The sequence below is a fragment of the Protopterus annectens genome, chromosome 11.part0 (assembly GCF_019279795.1).
Source record: "Protopterus annectens isolate FY-2018-M chromosome 11.part0, PAN1.0, whole genome shotgun sequence".
Lineage (NCBI taxonomy): Eukaryota > Metazoa > Chordata > Ceratodontiformes > Protopteridae > Protopterus > Protopterus annectens.
Window position 1 is genome coordinate 730,007,746 of NC_056745.1, and position 8,879 is coordinate 730,016,624.

Sequence of the window (8,879 nt, forward strand, 5' to 3'; positions counted from 1 at the left end):
AAAGAAAGAAGATTTACTAGCATGGTGTATAGGTAGGACACCTACACCAATAATTTTCTCCACTTTCGTAGTGGACATCCACTCTTCATGGAACTCAGCCTACTCCGAGGACAGATTATTCGTCTCAGTAGACTCATTTCAGAATATGACATCTTTATTTCTGAAACAAACACACTAATTGCTATATTTGTTCAGAAAGGCTATCCATATGAGAAGCTAAAATCTATTTTTGAAGAAATTATTTCAGTCAGAATGGAGAAATTTCCATCAATTTTAACCAGTGGGTTCACTCCAAAAATTGTTAACCCAGTAGATAACAAAATGGACTGTGCCGTTCCTGTTCCACTATGTATATTTCTCACAACATTAAACAGGTTATTTCCAATAATTGGAAAGTAATTTTAGGCAATAGAGATTTAGCCAGAGTTTTGGGCGATCACTTTACATTTATTTACAAAAAAGTAGCTAGTGTGAAGTCCATTTTAGAGATAGGAGAATATAGGTCACATAAGACAGTAAGTGGCCCAGTAGGCACATATCCTTGTCACAACTGTAGACAATGTAGATGCATTGACTCTTCCAAAAGTATATTTTTTGCCCACATTCAAAAAATGGTGACTAGTAAAAGTAGATTCAGCTGTGGGATAGTTTATTTAGCTTCCTGTACAACATGTCACAATTTCTATGTGGGTAAAACTATTAGGTATTATATAAAAGAATTTATGAGCATTGCTTAGCTATTAAAAATAAAGATCTGAATAATGCTTTAGCTAAACATGCTGTAGAATGTATACACTTTAAGAAATTTGTTTTCTTTGTGTTAGACTCTTCAGATTTGTTACCTTATATGTCAGAGTTTAACAATGCCCTAGAAATTAAAGAGCTGAGATGGCAATTATTTTTAAATGCTGAAAAAGCTCCTGGGCTAAATGGCACTTTTAATGTCAAATGTCTTTTAAATTACAGATATTATTATTAATCAATATTTTTAGAGGTTATTTTAACTTTGTTATAAACGTTGGGAATGTACCTTTAAAATGTTTTTAACTAACTCATTTATTTAGACAGATTTGATTGGAATATTGATTAATAAATGTATTTATGATGGTGCATTTGGGATTGTTTCTCAGTTCTGAAGAAGTTTGTTGCATTAAATCAAATGAAAGTGCTTAACTATTAATTTTGTATTGACAGTCCTTTACTTGTCCCTATTTCACATTTTTTTCTTTTTGAATATTATACATCATTTGTCTCCTGGTTCTGATTAGAAAATAAGATGTTGAAATTTAACTTCATAGTAAATAGTTTGATCTCAGTCATAATATCAGCAAGATCTGAGCATTTGATGGCACAAACTTAAAACCCTTCAAAAATAAGGTAAAAAATGCTGAGCATTTGGTGGGCACAAACTGAAAACCCATCAAAAATAAGGTAAAAAATACTTTAGAAATAACTCTGTCTGCATAGTTATAAATGTTATACCCCTCATAAACTGTGTACTACATTGTCTATTTCTTCGATCAATTCCTGTATCTCCTCCTCCCCCAGCTGGGATATCCCCTCTGTGGTGGTGGACCATGATTGGGGTAGACCTGTTGTTTCTCCATTCTCCTGGTTGCTATTCTTTCTGAGCATCAGGGCATCTGAAAATCCTCTTGATATTCCCCATAATCGTGGTGTGAAGCCCCTTCACTATGACTGTTGCTACCCTGTGCGGATGACAACCCATCTCCTTCTTCAATGTTGATTTCTGGGTTCCTATTTTCCCTATCATGACTTAAAAAAGGTGATGGGTTGGATAGACTGTTTTATTGCTGTACTGCTTCACGTCTCTTTCTAACTTATGCTACTTTTTATTAAACAAACTGTTACATTTCCTTTCCACCCTACCAATAATCTTGACATATAAATTTGCATTTTGTGGAAACAATAAGTCTCCGATTATTTTGTCATTCAGTTCCTCTATTTCTTTAGAAAATCTTTCCTTCAAACTTTCATTATATCCTACCACATTTTATAAAAACTCCATACCCCATCTATCAAACATGTTAATAAAACCATTCACAATTTGCTCAGTATAATTCAACCTGAATGGAAATTTAAAAATATGTAACCCTTGTGGTATGATTTTCAACCTCATAAATTCTCTTAAATACATGATTTTAATTTGCAAGCTTTTGTATCTAAAAAGTCTTTTTGCAAATGTAAACATCATGTCTTTTAAAGAAAAAAAAACTGTTCGGAATGACCAGCAACAGGCTTAATAACAGGTGTCCCTCTTGACCTTGGAAACAAAAACCTCTCTTCATTTTAAAGAGTAGAATATATGAGCATACATATGAGATCAAAAATAGAAAAATAAACTAACACATTATTTAAACATTCTGTTAACGGTGAGAGGTTCACCAAATTTGCCTTTGGGATTGTAAAAAAAGGAGTTCCCAATCCAAGAGGGGGGATTGGAAAAATCTCTTGTGTAAAAGAACTCCGGTGGCAGCTTAGATTAGCTGGCATGTTCCCTCCAGGATTGAATGACTCTATGTCCATAACATCTATACTTAAGGAGAAAGCAGATCAGCTGTAAAGTTCAGAAAAAAAGAAAAAAATGTTAAGCGATATTAAAGCTAAAGGAGTGTATCAGTATCAATATATTTATAATTTTTCAGTTCCTCATTTTTCATTTTCATTTTTACAAAACTTGAATGTTTTTTAACACATTTTTAACTATAATGTTCAACGTTTAATTGTGTATTTTAAGAAATGTAGATTGATCAATTGAAATGGGATTCTGATTGGTCAACAAGGGGATTATTGAGATTTCACATTTGTATAAAAAGACTTAGTTTGATTGTTTTTATGTATTTTGATAAAGTCCCTATTGTGGTTCGGGATGAAAGCGCTCAATACATGGTGTTTTTAATACGTTTTTTCATTAAAAGTGGATACTGTCATCAGGACTCTCCATTTTCATCTTTTTTGGATTACTTCTTGGTACATTCACTGACAACCTTAGGCCCTAGAGACTGACACCTTACTCCTACTCACATACATATAGTAAAATTGTTGATACCAGGCAACCCCCACAACCTGTACCTATCCATGTATTGGCTGTGTACTGCTTGAATCACACAGAGTCAGACCTGAACTACAGTTCTGTCAACTGCTGCATTTGCAAGGTAAGTCTCTAACCTACACACTATTTGTCAGGATTAATGTAACATGTTATTGTATGTATGGATCTGCTGCATTTATGCAAAGAAATATAGTGGGCTATTTGGGCAGCTGTAACTCCATATGAGATTACAGATAACTAGTCCAATAGTATGTGTACCCTAGTAATCACTTGGCCTCATGGTTGAAATATTCACTACATCAGTCAAGGGAGATGTTAAACAGTGGGGTCACATGATGTTTGGACTACTGTCTATCCCAGCAGATCATGTGCTGTCCCCCTATCCCCAACACAGCATTGTTCCCATATAACTGCTTTAACAGTAAGTCAGCAATGGTATATTGGCAGACCAGGCAATCTCAGGGCTGTAACATAGTTCTGTGACACACATTCTATGTTCCATGTAAAGCAAAAATAACATCATACATGTTTATGCTATTGAATGTGTGATGAATGACTTCTCTCTCTCTCTCTCTGGAAGCCTATGTGGCTCAGTAGAATAGGGAAGTTAACATGGGGGATGGTGTTGATGGTTCTTATCTGGAAATATTCACATCTTTTGCACATGAGGTATTATTATGTCAGTGTTTTCACGTGTTGTCCTTCTGTGTGTGGTGTAACATTATGAACCTCAGTCACATATTAAGTGCAGCAGACAACTGGGGAATGCCATGAACATTTTGAGTGAAGTGCAATACTGCACAAACAAGGACAGATGTCAATGTCTATAACATACCTCCTAACCTCTTAGTGCAATAAATCTGGAGAAATCCCAACAAAATGAGAGCACACAGGCTCACAAATAGGGGCATATTTTACATGTGCTGCTCTCATAAACTTAAACTGTTGCAAGATTAACATGGTTTGTTTCAACAGACATTTTTCTGTAGGACTGAAGTCAGAAATTCAAATGTATGCCATTCTTTAGTGACTTCAATTCTCAGTTCATCCAAGTGATTTGCCAGAACACCACAAATTTTATGAGGAACAGGCCAAAATTATGAGCCAAAACTCTGGACATTCTGCTAAACACTGGACATTTGAGAGGTATGGTCTGTAACACACTAAATCCTGGACTGGAGTACAGGTAGGTGTGGCCAGGAGTCACTTTATAAGTACTAATAGTCCCACTGGGCATGCCCAAACACTTAGTTAAAAATGAGCACAATTCTGTTGCCCCATCATCAGAATGAACTGTTATGTATAGATATGTTTAGACGTACAGACATATACCTATACACATCTGTCTGTCACTATCTCTCTCTCTCACATACATAGTATATGTATCGCTATGTAGTATCAAATAGATATATGTATATATATATATATATATATATATATATATATATATATATACATGTAGCTATATATAAATCACAAAGGTACATAGACTCTCCCCATATATCTACATAATACATAAACATATCTTACACACTCACAGCTACATTTATATATACATCCTTATTAATTACATAAATATGTGTTTGGATGTCTGTATTGTCTTACATACCCTAATAATGAGTACATTTGCACTATCACACATCCATGCTATTGCTCAAAGGATCCAAACTAAGGGTGCAACAGTACAGAATCCACTCACCTATAGACCCCTGTGCCTGCTGGATGCCACCACTTAGACACAGGTGAGTAGGTGATGTAATGTATAATGTCAAAGCATGCATGGACAGTGCACATTGTTCCTGCCCACAGGTTTGCCTATTTAAGTGCAAGCAGCCACATATGGCCATACTGGTAACTGTACACAAATAGCTAGGATAATAACAGTTATCGCACTGCTAGGATACTAGATGCAAATAGCAGTATGAAGCAGTATCACTCTGCAGGCCACAGATGCTGTTCAGCACAATCCTAGTTTGTGTAATGCACAAGTACTGTGCCTGCAATCACATATACAACAGACTCAACCTGTGGCACATGCGATATATAGTGAGTAAGACTAGATAGGTAGAGGTTCTAATCACACTCCAGGCTACTTGGTGTGTGTGTGTGTGTGTGTGTGTGTGTGTGTGTGTGTGTGTGTGTGTGTGTGTGTGTGTGTATGTGTGTGTGTGTGTGCGCATCCCCCTGCAGAACAACTGATGTGCCCTCATGGACTATCCACCTGCAATGCAATGGTTATGAACATTTTGGCCCTGTAACTTGCTGCTGGCCTCCAAACTGCCCTCTTCTACATGGCCTGATAATGTCATCCACCTTAAGACTACCAGCTGACAAGATAGTATCAGACTTAAGCCATGGCATGTGTAGTAAGTACTTTGATATATAGTAAATAAGACTAGATAGGTAGAGATTCTAATCTCACTCCAGGCTACTTAGTGTGTGTGTGTGTGTGTGTATGTCCATATGGTATAAATATGATCACCTAGGTAACTTAAGAATCATTACGTTTTGCAGTGTTTTATATGTAGCGGATGATGTGGCCCCACAAAGGGCTGACCACAACAAGGCCTGCTGATGTCATCAAGCATAACATGTCCTAAACTGATAGCACTAGCAGACATGATGTGTCTTGCATGCAACACGTACTGTGATCTATAGTGTGTACCATTACATAGGTAAGTGTTTTCATCTACATACAGCCAACTTGCACTATGTGTGTGCCTTGGCATGTCCTGTATGTAGTGATGGGAAGGGGTGCTGGCCTCTATATAGCTGTGTATGTGTGTGAGCCTGTTAGAGCATTTTACATCATGTTATGGAATCATAGGATGTTTGAATTTAACTGGCATAATAGTCATACAGCCCACACAACTGTAGACATCTTTATACCCATAGCTACAGGATCAGCACATATTGCCCTAGTCCAAGAGGGACACAGGGAGACACACTGTGTTGAGATGATGGTCGCCCAGCCAGTCATACAGATGGCATGTGTTGAGGTGCACTGAGGTGCTCTGTGTGCCATTAGGCAAGGTTCTGTGTCAAGGGTGTGTTTATGTCTGCAAGACCAATGTTGCCCACAAGCATGTAGTACTAACGTCACATACTAGGTTAATGTTCTTACAGTTATCCATCTACTATGCCATCTTTATATAGGCAGCATATGCAATCAAGCAGGGTCACACATTGCCCTGTATGCAGGGCACAGATCACCTCTGAGTAGTCTATATACCACAGGTGACAATGACACTCATTGCAGACGATCCCCAATGGCACATACTGAAGACGTGAAGTGTCCTTGTAAGAGACCACACAATTGTGTGCAATCACCAGTACTGCTTGGAATGGTATGGTAATAAATGACCATTGCACTCAGATATTGGCACGCTGAGGGTAGAGTATGTGGAGGTTAAGAGTATGTTATGTATTGGTGACTGTGGCCTCAGCTATGCCATATGATTCCTGCCATACCACTGCAGAGACATGTAGATCTCAGGCACATTAGGTGTAAACCTATGTGGCCAGGTCTGTGTGCCCAGTTCTTTCACAACTGAGTATGTACATCACATGTTGTGACTCATGTGCTACTAACTATGTACATATGTCTAACTGATGGAAATGATACTAGATATATTTTTGCATGGAGTTTATGGCCATTACTTTGTCAACAGGCATGTGTTCGCAATACCTTCTTGTAGGATAGTGGCATACTACAGAGACTCTATGAGTGCTCACAATTTGCAGGCATCAGTCAACACTGTTAGACACAGTCAGTCAGTAGTTGCATGTATTGTGGTTAAATGGATTCCAATCAGTAGAGGATCCAGAACTGCACCCTGGTGAGCACTGCTGCTTACAGATCAGCTACTGGAGGTGGATGTCCTTAAGTTGAGTATGTGTGCTAGCAATGGGCCACTTAGTGACCCCTACAATGACAGTATCGTGGATCCCTAAGTGGGTGCTTTGTAAATGTTGCCTGAGCGGGGAATATAGTCAGATGGCTTGCCTCAATCTGGGGTTGTATGCCCTGATGTACCCTCACCCAGGTCCTTCGTGACTGCCTCGGAGATGTCCACCACATATAACAGTCATGCTCCCCCTGTCACATATCCAAACTGTGTGCAGTCAACTGTGTGTAGAATACATATGTGTGCTGATCAGCTCTAGGATGATTGCCCCTATGGGCATGCAGATATGGATACGTAGACAAAGAGGTGTATAGTTTTGTTGCTCCATGGATGCACCACCTCTGTGCAATGGTGTAACAGTTGACATTGTCCACCCAGCTGGTGTGCAGCCAGTGGTGTCAGTATGATTGCAAGGGTTGCCCATTGGTGTGAGGAGCCCTTATCAGATCACATATGGGATACAGCCTAGTATGCTAGCATGTGGAATAGATGCTGTGTATCTTCCATTGAGAGGCCAGTTATGAACTGCTCTGTAAATATGGACATTATGGGACAGGTTGCAGAAATGTCATGTGACGTGTTGGAGACAAGGAAGTGGAGTTGACGCAGACAGTGTGGGAGTACAAGTTAGGTATGGCTACAGACCCACCATATGTGTCATCATGATGTATGAGGTCAACGACAACCTGGGCCTGACCTTTGAGGCCACACATGTAACTACACTGTGCCTTGTGGTTTTGCTTTGTGTGGGTGGCTAATTATGTCACTTACCATGTTTACACAACATCACAGCAACACTATGTGCTTCTGTTAGATGAGGAGGTAGTGGTCCATGTTGGGCAGGCACCCTCACTTCAACTGTCACACAGCACTGTCCACCTGTTATTGTACAGCCTGCTAATGTCAGGTTTGCTGAGCCATGATGAGCCTTTGTACCACCTGTCCCTTATAGCCAAGTTCATGCAGTTGTAATGTTGTTGACATAATGCATGGGTGTACAGGTCTGCATACTTGTCAGTCCCATCTGAAGGAAGAGGTGCAGTCATACTATGTCAACCATCCCACAGGAGGTACTAAATGACTTTCTTCCCATATACCGTATGTCTGTATTGTCTGCAAGGGGGGTACATGCTGTTTTTATAAGGAGACTGATCTGTGGCCAGATCCTACCAGGCAGGCCCTTACATTGGGGGGGAGGGGGCTTTAGGGGGTCACACATATTGGTAGACACATGATGCAGTATATTGGTTCCCCATGTGGTGATGTCACGGCACTGCAACAGGGCATGGTAGGTAAGGACCTGGACCATACTTTGGGCAAATGAGCAGCAGCATGACTAAACAACACAGTGTGTACATATTACACTTCCTTGACATGCATGTCTGTATGCTGTACAGACACCTTGCATGACTCTCTTGTTGCAACATGCTGCATGTAACTGCAGTACTTACTTGCACAGAAGACAAAAAGCATATAGTGCCAATCAGTGTCCCCAGATCTCTGAGTCATGTCACTTGAAATGCCATCATGAGAGTTAACATGGATACGAGCACTAACACTGTCATACACCTATTGACACTGGACCAAACACTGTTACTTTTGCAAAAGGCCAGATCATGCCTACCAACTGTGACCGGAGGAGCCCATTGACTGTTACACTATGCAATGGATGGCAGACATCAGTTTCACTCCACCAACCATGGCCTGACAAGGTGTATGACAATATTAGGCCAGCAGGCCATACTGGAAACTGTGTACGCCATGTGCAGTGTGTTATGTCAGCTGGTGGATAGGCAAGTGTCTGTGAGTCATGCTGTGGAAACATAGCATTGGGAGACCTACGCTGTAATGATGCCAGTCACCAGTGGAGTTCACCATCTTCCATTATTGACAAACCC